Source organism: Canis lupus, chromosome 21 (assembly GCF_011100685.1).
Source record: "Canis lupus familiaris isolate Mischka breed German Shepherd chromosome 21, alternate assembly UU_Cfam_GSD_1.0, whole genome shotgun sequence".
Taxonomy (NCBI): Eukaryota; Metazoa; Chordata; class Mammalia; order Carnivora; family Canidae; genus Canis; species Canis lupus.
Genome location: NC_049242.1, coordinates 48522028 through 48541535, shown reverse-complemented (window position 1 = coordinate 48541535; position 19508 = coordinate 48522028). Strand labels below are relative to the sequence as shown.

Sequence of the window (19508 nt, the reverse complement as noted above, 5' to 3'; positions counted from 1 at the left end):
CCTCTCTTTCTGTGTCACTCATGAATTAATAAATAAAATCTTAAAAAAATAATGTCTAATATTTAATTAAATATTACCAGGCATACACATTTACCAGGCATTCCTCATTTAGGTAAACAGAACCCATGATGAGGAGAAAAATCAGTCATTTGCAACTGAACTAGAAATGGCACAGACTGAATTATTAGACAAGAACATTAAATTATTAGACAAGGGCATTAAAACAGGACATTAAACCAGTTATAATTGCTTCTATTTTATTCAAGACACTAGAAGAAAGATTGATGATACTATGTAGAGACATAGGAAGTATAAAAAAGAAACAAACTCAACTACAGAGATGAAAGTTAGAACGCCTGATATATAAAATAAACCCAAATGGATGAAAGGTAGAGATAAGTCATGGCAGAAAAAGATTAGTGAACTTGAAGACATAAAAAATATCCAAAATGAAACACAGAATCACAAAAGACTAAGAAAGCATGAAGACAGCATCAGCGAGCTGTGGAATAGCAGCCTTCTGTATATGTAATGGCAGTTCTTGAAGGAGAACAGGAAGGATAAACAGAAAAAATATTCGAACATACCATGGTCAAAATTTTTCCAAATTTGATTAAAACTATAAACCCTCTGACCCAAAAAACTTGAAACAATGTAATACAATAATCATGACTCATGCTACTTAAAATTTGTGGTTAGGACAGGGACGCCTGGGTGGCTCAGTGGTTGAGCATCTGCCTTTGGCTCAAGACATGATCCCGGTATCCCAGGATCGAGTCCCACATCAGGCTCCCTTCAGGGAACCTGCTTCTCCCTCTGCCTGGGTTTCTGCCCCTCTGTGTGTCTCTCATGAATAAGTAAATAAAAATCTTTTAAGAAACAAAACAAAACAAGCTTGTGATTAAGACAAGACCTAAAAATCAACTGAAGGAAAAGGACAAATTATGAGCAGAGGAACAAAGATGAGGGTGGCAGCAGATTTCCTTTGTGGTAAAGGCTGTAAGCCAGAAGACAGTAGAGAATCTTTAAGTTACTGAAAGAATAAAGACAAACAAACAAACAAACAAAAAACCCAAAAAACTATCAACCAAGAATTCTGTATCCACCACAAATATCTTTAAAAAAAAAAAAAAAAAACGAAGCCAGGGAAGACATGGCCTGGAAGTAGGATCACGCTTGCCCTGATGGTATAAATCACTGGACTCACAAACGTACCCCATAGTAAATCCAGCAGTAGGCTGTCGGTAGAGTGAGGGGCCAGACATGGTAAGGACACTAGAAGGTCGGTGTAACACTGGCCATTTACCCAGATGCCTTACTCCCCTGTATATGCGCTGGTAGTGTGGAAGCTTGTAGGGCCTTGCCGCCCTCAATACCTCCAGAGGCAATGGGCCCCCCTGCCACATCTCCTACTGCTGTACTGGCAAGTGTCAGGTATTTCTTTTTCTTGGGCTGCACCCAAGAAAAATGACCCAGGAATTTTCTACTTTGGGATTTGGGATTTATATTACAGGTTCAATTGTTTTCCCTTCCTCCTATCCCAGGGCTCTCTTCTTGGAGTGAAAGATATGTAGGCTCACCACATTCTATCTAACTCTTTTACTTTCTCTGAAAACTTTCTTCCTATTTCCTCTGGCCCATAGAAGTTCCGTGTGTCCTCTCTATAGGAGGAAACTCTGGTTAGCTTCCTGTGATTCTGTTGCTTAGAATTCTGAACTCCTGGGAGCTTGAAAGCTTCAAGTTGAGTTATTTTATTTTTATTATTTGTGTTTCTTTCACTGCATCCCTTCACAGAGAGATTGTAGAAGACCAAAAAAAATACCACATGTACCCAGGTTACCATTCCGTTAGAATCGTAAATATTTTCTCCTGGCACATTGCTTGTGTGTAGCTTTATTCTGTTATTTCACAGCCAGCTCAGTGTCAGAAAAGTACTCTGTGTGTATGTGCATGCACAGGTGGGCACACTTACCATGAGTTATTAAGGGGAAGGAGGGTGACACTCAAGACAAATTCAGAAGACAGGCAAGATTTTTTGAGGGCTATCCCTGGTAATGATCTTGAGAACCTTCTCTAATGCCTTCCTTGGTCTATAGACCATTATTGGGTTTGGGAGCTTACAGCCCTGGCAGGAAGTTCACTGGGGAAAAAAAAAATCTATTGAATCTTTTCTTGGATTAAACAGGCAAATCAGTCACGTGTGTGAGCCTAGAAGTGTTACCAGAAGTTCCCCAGGAGAAAAGTCACAGGAGGTTACCAAACCTAACTTGAGATGAAAGAGATACGTAAGTGGCCGAATTTTTAATTTCTGTCTAATTGGTTGGTCGCTGTTGTACATGTTATAAAATGGGCCCTGATGGTTATGGAGCAATTTTAAAAGTGTAAAGTGGCTCTGTTTTTCTATGAATAAATATTTTGGGGAGAAATGTTGCTGACGTTAGAGCTCTCTAGCTATCACAATAGCTAACCCTTACCATAGTTCATCCATTCTGTTACCAGCTTTAGGATGTACCATCATTTTGTGTACCAGAAGAAAAAATAAGTCAATAAAACTACAGCAGAATGGTATCTTATTTTTATTTTTTTTTTAATATTTTATTTATTTATGACAGATACAGAGAGAGAGAGAGGCAGAGACACAGGCAGAGGGAGAAGCAGGCTCCATGCACCGGGAGCCCGATGTGGGATTCGATCCCGGGTCTCCAGGATCACACCCTGGGCCAAAGGCAGGCGCCAAACCGCTGCGCCACCCAGGGATCCCGGTATCTTATTTTTTAAATAATTTATTGAAAAAGCCCTTTTTAGCTTATTTAAACATAGGTTTTTATCACTTATCCCTTTGAGGCGTACATTAAAAGAAAGGAACAAGAGAAATTCCTTCCTTCCTTCCTTCCTTCCTCCCTTCCTCCCTCCCTCCCTCCCTCCCTCCCTCCCTCCCTCCCTTCCTCCCTTCCTCCCTTCTTCCCGTCCTCCCTTCCTTCCTTCCTCCCTCCCTTCCTTCCTTCCTTCCTTCCTTCCTTCCTTCCTTCCTTCCTTCCTTCCTTCCTTCCCTCCTCCCGCTCTTGTTTTGGTCTTCATGATCCTAAAGCTCTAGAACTTAAGTTCAAAGTTAGAAGGATATATATATATAAAAAAAATATATATATATATATATATATTTTTTTTTTTTTTTACAAATTCTTGTTTAATACCGTATTGCGCTATGTAAAATATGAATTGGTCGTATCAGCTTGTCATTTCTTGAAGATTCCTTTGGCCTCTTCCAGATACCAGTTTATCCTGCCTTATTTCTACTGCTTGGTGTGTGACAGATGATACCTAGGTAGCAAATCGTTCACGGCTTCGCTCACTTGCAGGTACTGGCCCGGTTTGGAGTTCTGAGGTCCAGAGCCAATGGCCAGGAAGGAATTCTTGAGATGACTTTGGTACAAAAAGATGGTTTTACTAAAGCACAGGGACAGGACTCGTGAGCAGTAAGAGCTGCCGGCCCAGGATTACGGAGGAGCAATTTAGTATCCTCTTTGGAGTTGGGGAAAGGAAAGATAAGGGGAAATTTCCACAAGGATTTTCATATGCTAAAGAAGATCCCGGGATGCTGGAGGCCTAACTATTGTCAAGCTAATGTTTCTCCTTCCCAGAAAAGCCTTCACAGGAAGATGGTTGGGAGTTTCTGGAGGAATGTTACCCGCTGCCTGCCTCAAGTATTTGTGAATGGGCTGCAGGTCATAAAAACATTCCATTTTACCTGCGTTTCTTTCTGCCTCTGTTCTCCACATCAGGGATCATTCTCTCTTAGGTCTTGATTGTTGCTTTGCAAGAAAATATGGAATTTTGTGGGGTTTTTTTCAACAATGATATTTGTGTCTTTAATATCAAATGTCACAATATTCCTTTTCTGTGACCTCAGGCATACGTTTTAACTTTTGTGTCAATTGGAATCATCGTGCTGTTTTTTTAAAAAACACTGAAAGAGCCAGTGACGCTCAGCACCTATGCAAACAGCTATGCAAATACGTCAGTTGAAGTGACCATAACGTGGGCATCCATGGTTGAAATCACACAAGCGCAGAGGGTGACATTGACCTCACAAATGCTCCCTAGTCAACGGGGACTACAAATTACCTTGTTTTGGGTTGCTCTGAGCCTCCTGACAATAATGCTGTAAGGTAGAAGTGCCTGGGGGCACTCACCTGGGCCCACGCCAGGGTGAACCCTCACAGATGTTTCCTGCTTGGAGACAATACTCTTCCTGGACTGGCCCTTGTGGTTCTTCATGTGATTGCAGAGCACACCTCAGAAACAACCATTAGGGAACTTTGATCAACAACAAAATGTATTTACTCCCGAGTCCTGGAGGCTCCCTGGCACATCCAGGGCCATGGGGTAAGTAAGGTAGCGGAAAGAGAGGCAAAGAGAGGGACAGAGACCGAGAGACAGACCTAGAGTTTTCCAGATTTACTCTAAAAGTGGATTTAAAACTTAAGAGTGGGAAGTAAGCCCAGAGAAGGGAAAGCAGGGTTACTCAGGGCTTTCTAAAAGGGGAAATTCATGGGTGGGGAGGCCTGGCTCTTTATGGAGTTGTGCAGTTGCCAATGTGTTTGAGATGGATGTCTTTGAAATGGACGCCTTGGCAACCAAAGCTTAATGTCCAGCACTTACATTATAATAAAGCTAGCTAATTGTCAGGCATTTACACTACCCGTCTATTGTAAGTCACTTCCTAATTTCAAGAGATGTTAAAATGTTACAGAAAATGTGTTTTGGGGCAGCCCAGGTGGCTCAGTGGTTTAGCGCCGCCTTCAGTCCAGGGCGTGATCCTGGATTCCGGGGATCGAGTCCTGAGTTGGGCTCCCTGCATGGAGCCTGCTTCTCCCTTGCCTGTGGCTCTGCCTCTCTCTCTGTGTGTGTCTCTCATGAGTAAATGAATAAAATTAAAAAAAAAAAAAAAGAAAATGCATTTTGGAACTGAAGGAATGCAGCACTGAGCATTTATCACTGGCTAAGTACATAGCGCGCATTTAATCATGGCAAATCCGGATTACCACGTTTCATCTCCATTTTGCAGACGAGGGAATTGAAGCTCCTGTGGTCATAAGACTAGTAAATTGAGGAACTGAGATTTTAACACAAATCTGCCTGACACAAGCACCCACGCTCCAGACCACTGTGCTAACCTTTCTTTGGGGCCTGGAATGAAGGGTCCAAGGCTGCTTCAAGGTTAGTATGGCTCTCCCAAATCACTTTGACATTATTTTTGTTCTAAACTATTTGCTTGCTCTCAAAGCAAGCTTCATTGTCTGGCTTCGGGTAAGTATTCACTATACATTCGTAGAATGAATAAAGGCTGTTAATCTGTTCTGAGCATGGAATGCCCATAATAGGCCAAAGTTATAGGAAAATACAACTTTTGAGAAAAGACTTGTCATGGGAACTTACTTTCATAAAGATGCCTGCAAAAGTCCAGATAGTTTGGATAACTCCAGTGTCCAACAGTGTTAGCTATTACTGTTATATTAAAAGGTATTAAATACCACTTAAAAGGTAGTACTTGACAGCCAACAAATAATAGACCATCTTGTGATCATCTTTATTTTGATTGTGTCTATTTTTTCTGTTTGGCTATAATACCAAAGGCAATGAGCATAGATTCTCATGCTCAAAATGGAGTGAGCTGAGCAAAGGAGAAGAGCAGAGTGAGAGAGCGAGCCACATGCACCTGTCTGAGCACATCTGTTTCTGGGAGGCCAGGTCCAGATGTGGTGCAAGAGACTGCTATTCATTAAAGACCTCAGGGTTATGCCTCCTCTATTCCTTCTTTGATTCAGTACTGGGTTGGGGTAGCTGCTTTCTTTTTATTTTATTTTATTTTATTTTATTTTATTTTATTTTATTTTATTTTATTTTATTTTATTTTATTTTATTTATGATAGTCACAGAGAGAGAGAGAGAGAGAGAGGCAGAGACATAGGCAGAGGGAGAAGCAGGCTCCATGCACCGGGAGCCCGACGTGGGATTCGATCCCGGGTCTCCAGGATCGCGCCCTGGGCCAAAGGCAGGCGCCAAACCGCTGCGCCACCCAGAGATCCCGGTTAGCTGCTTTCTTACCCAAATCTTTGCAATGAGAATCACATGCTCTCTCCCAGCCATCCCCACCCACTGGGAGGTTCCAGGAATGTAACTGCAAACAAGTAACATCTTCTCGGGATACCAAGGCCCCTTTTATCATCTCTCAGCTCTTCCTTAGGGATCAAATAAATAGAGTCCATGCTGGGGTTTGCACAATACAGAGTGGGTTAAGTCTGGAGATACTTTATTCACTATGAAAGATATGGTACATTACTTGTGTCGTGTATGTGACATAATACTAACCAACTTGATTTTTCTTATGTTATTCTATGGAGTCAGTCAATCATGGAATTTTATAGCTAGGGGGTTTCTGAGATATCATCTCATCTAACTCCCAGTGCAACAGAGGAATAGTCTCAATCATATCACTAGCAAGTGGCCACTGATGGCTACTGGAATTTCTCCAGGGATGGAGAAAAAAGCAGTTTATTCTATTATTGGAGAGTGTTTATTTTTGCTAAGCTAAACTTTATATCCTGCCATGATCCATCTGGTGGTATTAGTGCTATACCCTCTAGTATATCTTCTTGCTTAGACATATTTGTACTGGATTTGTTAATTTTTCTTTTTAGTTTAACCCCTCCTGCCCATTGGGCAACAGATGACTGAGTTAAGAGCAGACAGTTGACCCAGGAATTAAACCCCCTTGAAAAGTTGAACCAAAGGACACTGAAACCATGACTGATCATGGAGCACTTCACAGTGGATCCTCCAGGATTTAAAGTGTTAATGTCCGTGGGGTCTACTAGAGAGAAAACAAAGCCCAAGTGGAAGGACTGACTGTATCTTGAATCACCAGGAAAAAAAAGGTAGAGTCCGTTGGTATAGAGAGAGTCCTGAAGAGAGTCTTGTCAGGTGGCATTAATATTGTTTTCTATTATTTTAATTAAATCTTTCAGTATAAGTCTATTTCAAGAGTATTAGCAAAGTGGGATGTGACAAAAGAATACATTTCTTGTTTTAATGGACATCAAATAAAGCGGGATATAAATAATATCCTTTATCTGGTCCATTTGCTGCAGCAAAAATTAGGATAGAATTGCTAATAGCGTCAACCTCTAGGTCTTGCTGGACAGGGGCCAAGGGCTGAGATCCACAGAACGCCACCTTAAGAGGCAGTATATTGGTCTTTGGGAGGACATCCCTGCATGGAGCCTGCTTCTCCCTCTGCCTGTGTCTCTGCCCCTCTCTCTGTGTATGTGTGTGTCTCCATGAATAAATAAATAAAATCTTAAAAAAAAAAAAAAGATGGAACCTCTCTCAGCCTGTTTCTTCGAGTGACTGGAATGAGCAGAAGCCACTGCCAAGCCAACTGGACACTGGGCATGAGTGATAAATAAACTTTAGGTCTGCTTGCTGCTGAATTTTGCAGTTATTTGTTACCACATCATAACCCACTGTATCCAGAAAGACCTGAGAGAGGTCAATTTCTGCCTCAACTGTTGTCTTTGTTCAGTGCTGCGTGTGGGAATGTGAAATGATTAGGGTATTCTGAGAGGACTACATTAGCAGGTACTCTAGTTAGCATACCCCAAATGCAAGATACGTTAGCTGTAAATATTTTGAATGTTTAACCGAGGCACCCATCCCCACATAGGGACTTACCTGCCCGAAGAGGACTGGGGAAGCCGCACCTTTAACCACTGCACCATCTTCACTGAATGGTCTTCAATCAGCACTGTTGAGAACTGCCGCTCTGACTCGCTCCTTTCCCATATTCTTTGTGGACAAACTCTCAATCTCCTGCCTCTTCTGAGTTTGAACATTTGGGTTGTGACCACGAGTAAAGCAGCCAACCCTTGCACATTTCAATCTCTAATCTCCTATTGTGTCTTTATTTTGCAATTTGGCTCCTGGAGGCCAATCTATTTACACCAATGTCCCCATTTTTTAAACCTCATTTTCTCGCACAACTTGCCTGTACTACTAAGCCAGGAGATTTAAGGCTAAATTAATCTTGCCTCCAGGACTGATGTCTTACTACAAGATAGAAGCTATAGGACATAGGCTGTGCTACAGCCATGGCCTACATCACGAATCGATCACAACACGCTTGCTATCTTAGCCTTACATCTTTCTCGGCAGGGTTGTAGGCAATTACTGCCAATAAATTCATTCATTCATCTGTGGGTTCATTACCTCAGCAAGAATTGTTAGTATTGTTATTCAAAGATGTTTATAATTTTCAAACCTCAGCAAGTATTTATTGAACACTTACTATGTGCCAGGTCCTGCTCTAGGCACCGGATATAAACTAGAAATTATAATCCTGAACTTGAGTTTCCAAGATGAAATAAGACAATGCGTATAAATACCCTTGTGAACTCTAAAGCTCTATCCAAAGAGATTGGAAAGAAGTTCCCACATTCTTCAATTTCTAATTTTCTCGTTTAGTAACATTTTTGTAATGGATGGCTGTCATTGATATTTTACGTGGTAGTAAACCATAGGCAGAAAGTTGCACAGGCTCAGAAATCTAACTGATTCTTTTAAGAAATCTGAAATGTTTGCGTGGTCAGGCCATTTAACTTTTTGGGGTCTCTGGATTTTATTGTGGAGATATTTAACATAGGAATAGATACATAAGGATTCTTTACAAATATTTGTAAAGTGTTTAGCATTGTGATTAGCACATGGTAAGATTTCAATAATAATGTTGATTATTGTTAGTACCCTAAAGTCTAATAACAAGAGTTTTTCTCCATAAGGTTCAATAAAACTATGAATTTTGAAGAAAAAAAAGTGGCTTATAAACATTTTTATTTTCCTTAAATTATCCCTTGTGAAAAAAAAAAAAAGTTGCTTACCAGGGATTAAGCATTGTTATCCCCTGAGGATTACTATAATACAGAATTTCAGAACCATCCCTAGGCCAGATGAATCAGAATCTGCATTTTAGCAAGGTCTCTGGGTATCGGGATGCACACTAGCTTTGAAGAAGCTTTAACTGGGTGGAGAGGTGCATAGAAGTTGCTCATGGCTGATCGGATTCATTTTCATTCCTGTTCATGCTTCAGGTTTGGGTATATCAGATTCACTATCCCATTCAGCTTTTTAGTTTTCCATAATTAATGTCCAGAAACAAACAAAAAAATGAAAACAAAGAAGGGCAGAGTATAGAATGAACTTTAACTTGTCATCCAGTTCATGGTGTCAAATTCAACCATGTACTCCACACATGAATGCTTCATCTAAAGTCTATTTAGGGGACGCCTGGGTGGCTCAGTGGTTGAGCCTCTGCCTCTGGCTCAGGGTGTGATCCTGGAGTCCCGGGATCGAGTCCTGCACTGGCCTATGCCTGCGTCTCTGCCTCTCTCTCTGGGTCTCTCATGAAGAAATAAATAAAATCTTTAAAAAAAAAAAAGTCTATTAGTCCATGTAACAAAGATCCAAGATAGGCATTATTAGCTTCATGTTATAAGAAATGAAACTGAGTCTCAGTGAAATTACAAATGCTTCAAAAGGAAACAGAGCCAGAGGTGGAAAAGCTGGATTTGAATCTAGGTTTGTTTTTTCTCTAGATTAGATCTTTTGTTTTGTTTCCCAATACACCAGTGTGCCATTGCATCAGTTGCCTTACATTTCTGCTCTGTAGGTAATGGATCAAAAAGGAGGCTTTCTTCCTTTCCAACAGATTGGAAACACAATACGTCCATCTATCCAAGAGTCTTTATCTTGCTACATTAGTCCCCTCCCCTCTGTTTTTATTGGGTCTTAAAATGGTACACATTTTGCAAATGTGAATTATTGAGCCAACATATGGTTTCAATTGAACAATTCCAATATATCACTGTGGAAAAAAAAAAAGGAAAACACAAACTAACCCTTGTACTTTTGCAAATGCATTTTAATAAAAATCTATAAAGAAAGATCCAGATTTAAGTAGAGACACATTTATAGTTGTTTATTTTTACCTTCACTGTTGATCATGCCTAACAGCCAGAGCACTGTAGACACAGCTTTCATTCATCTGCTTTTATGATTTCCCCGAAGTTTGGGGCACTATTTACCAGAATTCAGACTATAGCTTACTGTGCCTGCCTATGGCCTGGTGGTGGCTCCGGAGCTGCCAACTTGAGTTGGGTATTTGTTCCAGAAAGATTGTAAGGATTTAACACACTGCTCCCATTTTACTGAAAGAGAGATTTATATCCTTGGATAGGTCTGACCTCAGAAATGTTTTAGATTAGGACTCACAGAATTTCCATTAGATTGTGGTTATCCACACCTGACACAGTTTGGTAAAACCTATGCGGGGAGGTGGGTTATGGGAGAATTCGATCTTTTCAAGCAGATTTGGCACAAAGTGGAGGAATCTTTGCGCATGACTATAATGATAACAATCACTGTCATCGTTTGTGTGGGGCTCCCAGTCCTTTCATATCCACTTTGCATTTCACCTGTGTAATGGATGTTTTGAGGTAGGTACTACCAATATACTAACACACAGGTGTGGGAAATGCAGTTCCGCAAAGTTGTGACTTGCCTTGGTGACAGTTGGTGACTAATGTCACAGGTCATAAATGACACTCTTGTTTCATATATTTTTTAAGATTTTATTTATTTGAGAGAGAGACAGAGTGGACAAGCTGGGGGAGGGGCAAAGGGAGAGGGGTCAAGCAGACTCCCCGATAAAGAGGGATCCCAATGTGGCACTTGATTCCAAGACCCTGAGATCATGACCTGAGCCGAAGTCAGACACTTAACTGATGGAGCCACCCAGGAGCCCCCTCACTTTGCATTTTGAGACTTTGCTTAGCTTTTCTGCCGTCAAATTCTCCTGGTTTTCTTCCTCTTGTAGCTGTCACTTTCAAAGGCCTTCTCATATTTTCCTCTGGTTGACTGGGGCTGTATCTGTTGAGGTGCCCTGGGGCATGTTCCTTGCACCCTCTCCCTCTATTTTCTCATAGATGCTCATGCTCCTTCTAATGTCTTTAAATACCATCCATATTCTGATGAATCTCAAATCAAGCAGAATGGATTTATTACTTCCGTTCTTTGATAGATAAAATAGTCGTGACTTCCCCATATTCCTTCTCTTTCTCACACAGGTTTGAAAATAAAGAAATCCAAAATGACAAAGTCATGAGCAAACGAAGCTCACCATTGCCTCTACCGGCATACTATATCACCCAACGAATAATATTCGTATGAATAATGCAGTGCATGACCATAGACTACAGAAACTGTACTTTCCGTGAACTTCGTAAATGCATTAAATCATGTCTTTTCCTGCTCCATCTGTATTTTTATCATGATTAGTTGTAATACATCTTAGCAGATTCCACTTCATTTTATACTTAGTTATATATTTTCTCAGCTTTGAAAGCATTCCTTCCTGCAATTATTTCACACAGATCACTCAGGCTAATTCTTCAGTCACTTCAAACTCAGTATTAACTCCTTGAATAAGCAACAACCCAGGAGTGTTGGCAACAATTGTTGACCCATTAAGAGCCGTGAGAAGCACATAAAAGCACATAAAAGTTGTTTTGTTTTTGACTATTGATATCATTCCCCATGTTCTCAACTATTTTTGAGCAGTGGTTTTAGTTATTAAAAGGGTAATAACTAAGCAAGTGTACTCTGCACACATCTCTTGGGCCACTGCAATCAAACCTGATTTAACTCAGCATCTGTAACTTTCCCTGCTTAGCCAGCTAACAAATGAGCCCCTTGGAAATATACTTTGGTTGTAGCCTTACTTTTATTTATTTATTTATTTATTTATTTATTTATTTATTTATTCTTACTTTTATTTATATCTGTGTGAAGAAATTCTGCTGCGAGGAGATATTAAGTTTTAAGCTAACTGTTGGGACTGTTGATCTCCTGTGAATTGGGAATATTGTGGTGAATGCTTGATACGGTCACATGTCATCACATAATGCATTGTCTAGCTGCAGTGTCATCGCATAATGAACACACTGCTTTGCAGTTTAATTCGATATCAGAATAATCCACGCTCCACTGTGTCTGAAAAGCATAACATCTGAGGTCCACTTTTCTCTTTCCTGCTTTTGATGCGGTGGGTATTCACTGGTAATAAAAATTGCATAAAAATATCACATCGTGATAATACACGTGACATATAGTATTGCTGAGTAGTAACTATGCCGCCGTGATTTATTGTGTGCTGATGGGAAGTGTGAGCTTGGTGTCACATGTGGTTTCTGTCACAAAAGCTCAACCCTGTCACTGCAGTGGGAAAGACAACGTGTAAGTGAATGAGTGCTGCTGCATTCCAACAGGCTTTCCTCTTCACACTGAAATTTGGATTTCACATAATTTTCCCATGTCACAAATATTTTTCTGTTGATGTTCAGCCGTTTATGAGTGTAAAAACTATTCTTAGCTTATAGGCCATACAAAAACAGGAGGCCAGTTGGATTTGGCCTAAAGTCCATAATTCAATTTCTGATTTTGAGGAGTACAGTGTCCATAATTAAACCACTGTTTGTAGTTCCCAAACCTATTATTCTTCCATCCTCTTCACTTCTATGAACAACAACACTACAATTACTTGAGGTAAAACTTTACTTCAATCCTTAGATTCTTCTACACACAGATACTGACTATATTTTACTATTTACTTTTCATCTGTTTATATTTAGAATAAACTTCTCAAAAATACAATTTTTTTTCTTTTAAATTTGACAATCTTTGTCTTTTAATTGAGGTGATTGAGACAATTTACATTTTATGAAATTATTGATGTAGTTGTACATAAACTTACCATTTGGTTATTTATCCTTTGTCCCATTTGCCTTTTGTTTCTTTTTCTCTTTCTTCTTTTCTCAAAAAAATGAATATTTAAATATTTTATTTCCATAACATTTTGTTATATCTATAAGTATTTGCTCTACTAGGGTTTTTGATATATATATATTTAACTCATAATCATCTACTTTCAAGCAATATACCACTGCACATTTAGAAGAAGAACCTTAACACATATATTTCTAATTCTTTCATCTTATCATTTGTGTTATTGTTGGCATACATTTTACTTCTACATATTTGACGTACTCCAAAATATATTCTTATTGTTTTTCTTTTGGTCATTGACGATCCCTGAAAACTATTAAAATCAAGAAAAAGAGTGTGTTTTAATATTTACTCTCCTTTGGACCCTTCTGGCCCTGATCATTTCTTTGGGTAAATCCAAATATTCATCTGGTATCTTGAATCTTCTGCTTAAGAATTTTCTTGAACATTTCTTATAGTGCAGGGGTGTTGACAATAAATGGTCTCAGTTCTTGTTTGTCTAAAAGATATTTTTGCTTGATATAAAATTCTGGGTTGACAAATTTTTTGTGAGTACTTGAAAGATGTTATTTTTCTTTTTACATGCTTGTCTGTATGAATTTTCTTTGCTTCTATGTAATATACAGATTTTCTAACTGCCATCAATATTTTCTCTTTCTCTTTCTTTTTATTTTTTAAAATATTTTATTTATTCATGAGAGACACAGAGGGAGAGAGACGCAGAGACACAGGCAGTGAGAAAAGCAGGCTCCATGCAGGGAGCCTGATGTGGGACCTGATCCCAGGTCCCCAGAATCAGGCCCTGGGCTGAAGGCGGTGCTAAACCGCTGAGCCACCTGGGCTCCCCTCTCTTTCTTTTTCAACAGGATAACTCCAATGTATCTAGAGGTGAGTGTGTGAGTGTGTGTGTGTGTGTGTGTGTGTGTGTATTTATCCTGTTTACTGTTCTCTGAACTTCTTAGATCTGTGGATTATTAACTTTCCTTTTTTTTTTGGAAATTCTCAGCTGTATTTCTTCATATATTTCTCTTGCCCTCTTTTCTTGAGAGACTCCAGTTACACCTGGGCTAGACAGATACCCAATAATTTGGATGCTCTGTTCTGTTTTTCATCAGTTCTCTTTCCTTTCCTTCCCTTCTTTTCCTCCCTTTTTTCTTTCCCTCACCCCCCTTCTTCTTCCACTTTGCTGCTTTTATTTACAATGAGAATAAAATTTCAGGTTATCAAAATTAGCTACACACTCTTTGTTTCCATATTAAATACAATGATCAAGCTTTAGTAGATACCGCCCTTATTGCTTTAGCTTTTGGAAGGCAGGACACTTTACACTCTCCAAGTGCCCTTTGTCCCAGAGTAAGTGTGTGCTTGAAGTGAATGAACACAGAGGAATTTCTGGACTTTGTACTGGAGATTCTGCAGGCTTTTTGGCCTTTTCTCTGGCACTTCCCTCTTCACAATCCTTTGGAGAGTGGCGGAGGTTTGTTATCTCTAATGCTAGCTCACAATGGATGTTGTATAAGCAACTGTGTTAGATCTTAACAAAGAAACCAGCCTCTTCCCAAGTGTATTTAGAAGGGTGAGCAAACAAAACCAGCAAGCAGTTATACAGTTTGTAAACATTAAATATTTTTCTCAGTGCAAATATGCAGACATCATACATGAAAATATGTAGCTCACTGTGGCACAACTTGTTTAACAACGATGGCCAGTGACATTAATGCTTTATGATATCACACACACACACACAAAGTCATCATACACATGGTTTGTGCCAGGAGAACTTAGATTTATTTTTTCCTGTCACTTTAATACATCTCCAGTTTTCTGCTGTTTATCTACACAACCAGTAGGTCATAATTCGTCCGTTACCACTAGTATACAGTTTTAATCTTTTTTGAAAGATTAAGTCACTCTTACATTTGTTCTTAAAATATACCATAAACACACACATTTCACCCCTGTGATCCTAGCACATAGCACAGACACTGGTGCATCGTTGGCAAATCTCTGTCCAGGGAATGCATCAATGCCAGAAATCTGAGTCTTTTGAGCAATTTAATTCAGAAGCTGCCTACCCCCCTTGCACAAAGCCGATTTTACATCTTGGGCCCCTGAATCCAGTGCTTCTCTGGTCTACTTATATTTGAGTTGAATTCCCAGGATGTATGCTTTCTAGCTTATATGCTTCCTAGCCATCAAATCCTTCCCAGGGAGAATAGGAACCTGGCACTGCTTTTGATGACACATCAATGACGTGATGTCTAGTTTCTATTAAAAATTGAAAAGCAAAAGATTTAATGCCAAAAACAAAAGTATAGACAATGTCATGTGTAAACCTTAGTATATTGCTTAATATACTAAGCAACCAGCCTTGAGGGCTGCCAGGAAGTCCTGGACCAAAGCGGACGACCATACGAGAGGCCTAGGCAAGTACGGCTTATCCCAAATACCACAGGCACATGGCACAGGCAACCACGGGCTTCCATTACAGTCTTTTTGAATTTCCTGTTAAATAGTCTTTGTTAAGTTAGCTAGAACTGTGGTAACTACCCAGTTAGAAACAAAGTAGTTTCCTGATAAGGGGTCATGCATCTTTTGAGTTCAGAGTTTTAAAGTGAAGTAAGCCCAATTGCCTAAATTTGGGACACATATATTATGCGTTCAGATTTGCCACATGTACAGAGTGGGGCGTGGCCCCCTACAGACTCAAGACTTCACTGTATTTGCGCTATGATTTGCACTAGGTTCCAAGGTCTCCTCTTTCTGGAAATGAAAATAAATATATTGTCCAACAAAAGACTGAGTACCTACTGTATGCCAGGCTCTGCATGTGTTCAGGGAGAAAGAGATAAATAAGATTAGTGTTTTGCTCTCTAGGAGCACACAGCATAGTGGGAGAGAAAGATATGTAACTTGAAAAAGAAGCAATTCCGTATAAGGAGAGTCCTTCTGGGGCATGTACAAGACAGGACACTGAACAAACCACGGAAAAGGTCACAGGCATTTTCGGAGATGATGGCTGTCAGATTCCAGGTGCTCACCAGGGATTACTATTCATTCTTCCTTGGCCCAGGAATTGGAAAAGTTCAAAATAAAATATAATGTGTGGGCAGGTGTTCCAGACTTAATGTTTGTAACCCCCACCCTAGGTCATGTGTTGAAATCCTGTGTTACAGTGTGACGGCGTTAGGAAGTGAGGCCTTTGGGAGGTGATTAGGTCCTGAGGGGGGAGCCCTTGTGAGTGGGTATAGTGTCTTAAACAGAGACCCCACAGAGCTCTCTTGCTTTCTTTCTTCCACATAAGGACACAATGAGGTGGCCATATAGGACCAGGAAGGGTGCCCCCACCGGCCACCAGATCTTTGGCTCCCTGATCTTAAACTTGCCTGTGGGCAGAACCATGAGAAATAAATGTTTGTAGCTTAAGCTACCAACCCTATGGCGCTTTGTCATAGCAGCCCAAACTGACTCGGATGACAGGTGACCCACCAATAGAACAAAGAGTAGAAGGGCCATGGGGTCCCCCAGGGAGGAGATTTTTTTTGCCCATAGATAAGGAGGGGTATTAATATTTAAACATTAATATCTAACACTTCATTCTATTATGTGTTACGAAGCATTCTGAGAACTTTACATGTATCATCTCATCTAATCCTCTAATCATCCTACACCCTCAGGATCATCTCAAGAATAAGAATCTTTCAGAGAAAAGAGAAGGCAAATGTTGTGGACCAAGGAAAGGTGCTCCATTGCGGAAGACAGAGGCCAGGGGTAGAAACTGAGTGAACTCTGAAGAAAGCGTCTGAGGGAGGGTCTTACAAGGGGACGGACTTCTTGGACTAGAATCCGAGGCAGCGTAAGGGGACTTTGTCGTGCTGAGGTCTTGCTCTGGAGCCTAGTTTTCCTCTGTGCTTAGTGTCTTAAGAGGACTAATTGAAAGAGCCGATGGGCACACGAGGGCCGGTGGGTGATTATCTTTTTCTACAAGTGTATTTCAAATCTTGGCCGTCAACAGTTTGATAGGGGGGTCTACCCTCAGATTTTTACTTCCTTGGGAAGATAACTTACCTTCTCCTTCACATGGATACGAAGTAATAATAATTGTAATAATTGGTGTTTTTTTTTTTTAGGGGGTCTATGATGTGCCAAGAACTATTTCAAGCTCTGAGCAGACATTATTCATGAACTCAAATAAGGAGTATAAGAGGAGTGAGCAATAATCACTCCCATTTGATAGATGAGAAAACTGAGATTTGGAGAGCTGAGGGCATTTGCCTCAGGTTCCTGTCTCTTAGCAAGTGATGGAGCCAACAGCGAACACTGGAGCCCTGCGATTTCCAGAGACTTCCACTGGAAACTGAGGAAAGGGTTAGAATAGAAGTCAAGGCAAAACATTTCAGCTGTGGTGGAAAAGTCAAAGAAGTAAATGGTAGCAGGATGTGTTCTTTCAAACTCAAAATATGGTTTAAGTGTTTAAAGATTTTTGCTGTGAGGCGTTGCAGGCCGCTGAGAAATGTGCAATGTGCGCTGTCTGGGGCAGGGATGGGAAGCCCCGCCGTGGAAGCTTCCGGGCGTCACCCTGCGGTTCCTGCAGCTGCGGTTTTCCAGGAGGCAGCCCTGGACCAGCTGGCAGCTGGCTTCTTGATGCCAAAGCCTCCCGAAGGCACAAGTTCCTCACCAGTTGGGTCTCCAGTCCCTGGAGCCTCAAGGAGTCCGGGTCACCTGCCTCGCACCTGCCCTGGGTCCCCTGTTGTGCCAGGACCTTGGCCTGCAGGTGACTTTTCCTCACGTCAGTGGTCTCATTCTTGCCCCAAATCGTTTTTATCCCGACGGGGGTAGAAGATCTTTTGATGACGTGGTTGATGTTTCACTGGAACAGGCCTGCACTATTCCTTTTCAAAATGTTTTAGATGGCAGCAAACAGCCTGGGAGGTTTTGACGTGCTGGGGGCAAAGAAGGAACTCACGGGAAAGGAGTTTCAGGACATTTGCACAGAAAAAATATTCAAGCTGTTTCAAATGTGGCGCTGCCTGCCAAAGTGGCCTTCCCAGGAGCTCAGGTCCCAATGGTTTTGGGTTGAAGACATTATTATTAATATATTCTTATGATTTTATGAGTATCTTTTCTTCTCCAAAATTAACATTAAAATAGCAACTTTAGTAGTAGTTTTGATAGAAATATTATATTTAGTAAATTTAATAAATTTAATAGTGAATTTAATAAAAAATAGCAATCTTAATAGTAAAATTCTCTGTGTTGATATTGACTCTTTCTTCATTAAGAAGACCCTAGAAGACTTCAGCCTTTGTCTACCGGCCAGGTCCCCTGCCCCTGTCCCACAGGCACCGCCAAGCGCTCAGGACTGCTGCGGATGAGCAGCTCAGTCTGGTCCATGGGGGCTTGAGCTAGCCCAGGCTCTTCCAACATCCCGGTCCTAAGTACTGTTTTGGAAGCACTTCTACCCATGGCTCTCAGTTTGGCTCCCTGGGCTGCCTGGGAGGGTGGATTCCCCTTTCCAGGTGAGAGGTCCCCAAATAATGAAGATACTGGGCAAGTTCTGAACCGCTCCGGGTCTCAGTTTACTGATATGTAAAGTGAAGATTGTTGTTTCATACCATGGGGGTTTCCTGAGGATCCAAAACATACGTGTTTGAAAAGAGCTGAGCGTACAGCAGATGCTCGATGAGGGGGAGAGTGTCAAAGCCAGTCTGTTTCCCCAGCTTCTAGGAGTTTCTGTCTGTGTGACTAATTATTGTTGAGGATGATTAGGCAATCATCAGTTGCTCTCCTGCAGGACACAGATGGGGAGGTTCCGGTCTTCACTGAGCGCCTGCAGGCCTCCCTGGTTTGGGTCCGGGCCATGTCTCCTTGGCACTCTCTCACCTTTCCTGGTCCCTTGTGTCCCTGGCAGCCCTGACCTGGCGATGCCTGGTCTCACCTCTGACCTCTGTTGCAGGGTCTCCCTATTTCCCTGGGGTTCAGCAGACCTCGAAACTCACTTGGTGCCCACATGTGTGCATTGGTCCGCTTGGCCAGGTCAAGGAGACTGCTGGGCACAGGCTGCAGATGTGGCCAACGGTCCCCAAGGGTTGGCTCCTGAGGCTGTGGCTTACAGTGTAAACGTCTCCACTGCTGTCTTGGTTTCCAGCTTCTTCGGGCCAACAGGGACGAGCCTGAGGTGTGCGAGAGTCAAGGTCCCGGGGGGCACCCTTTGACTACTAGGGGCTAAGGGCGATCCCTCCTTTTTACTCCCCGACAGCCAGTTTTGGAGAGAGTAATTGCAGGCAGCTCTCTGAAGATGCCCCAGGAGACTGAGCACTTGGTAGTGCTTGTTAGGAACGTGCTATAACACTCCTTCTCCTCCTTTCCCTGCCCTACCCCTCTTTTTCTCTCATTCTCATTTTCAGGGATTACTATCCCATTACTTTTGGGGAGCAGTTAGTATGTAAACTTTTGTCTTTAGCATTTTTGGGAACCTTGACAAAGAGGTAACATTATTATCATTGCCACTACCCTTCCTCTTGCTCGGATTTAACTTGATGATCAGCTCTCTAACTCTCCTACTCAGAAAGTAAAGTTTATTTCTCTGCTTTACGAGTCAACGCCTTTGGCCC

General features: G+C 41.3%; 1 long non-coding RNA gene across 4 annotated transcripts in view; it reads left to right on the top strand.

Moving 5' to 3' along the window:
• LOC106560204 overlaps positions 1–18119 on the top strand; it is a 28634-nt gene extending 10515 nt beyond the window's left edge. Inside the window, exons 3-5 of one of the 4 annotated variants that reach the window (XR_005375863.1) lie at positions 2186–2285; positions 5066–5217; positions 17025–18119. This is a non-coding gene — a long non-coding RNA (uncharacterized LOC106560204). Of the gene's footprint in view, positions 1–2185; positions 2286–5065; positions 5218–6698; positions 7359–7723; positions 8829–16571; positions 16866–17024 lie in introns of those variants that run through there. The other 3 variants (XR_005375866.1, XR_005375864.1, XR_005375865.1) reach the window with 3 other exon arrangements.
• The last annotated feature ends 1389 nt before the right edge of the window (positions 18120–19508 follow it).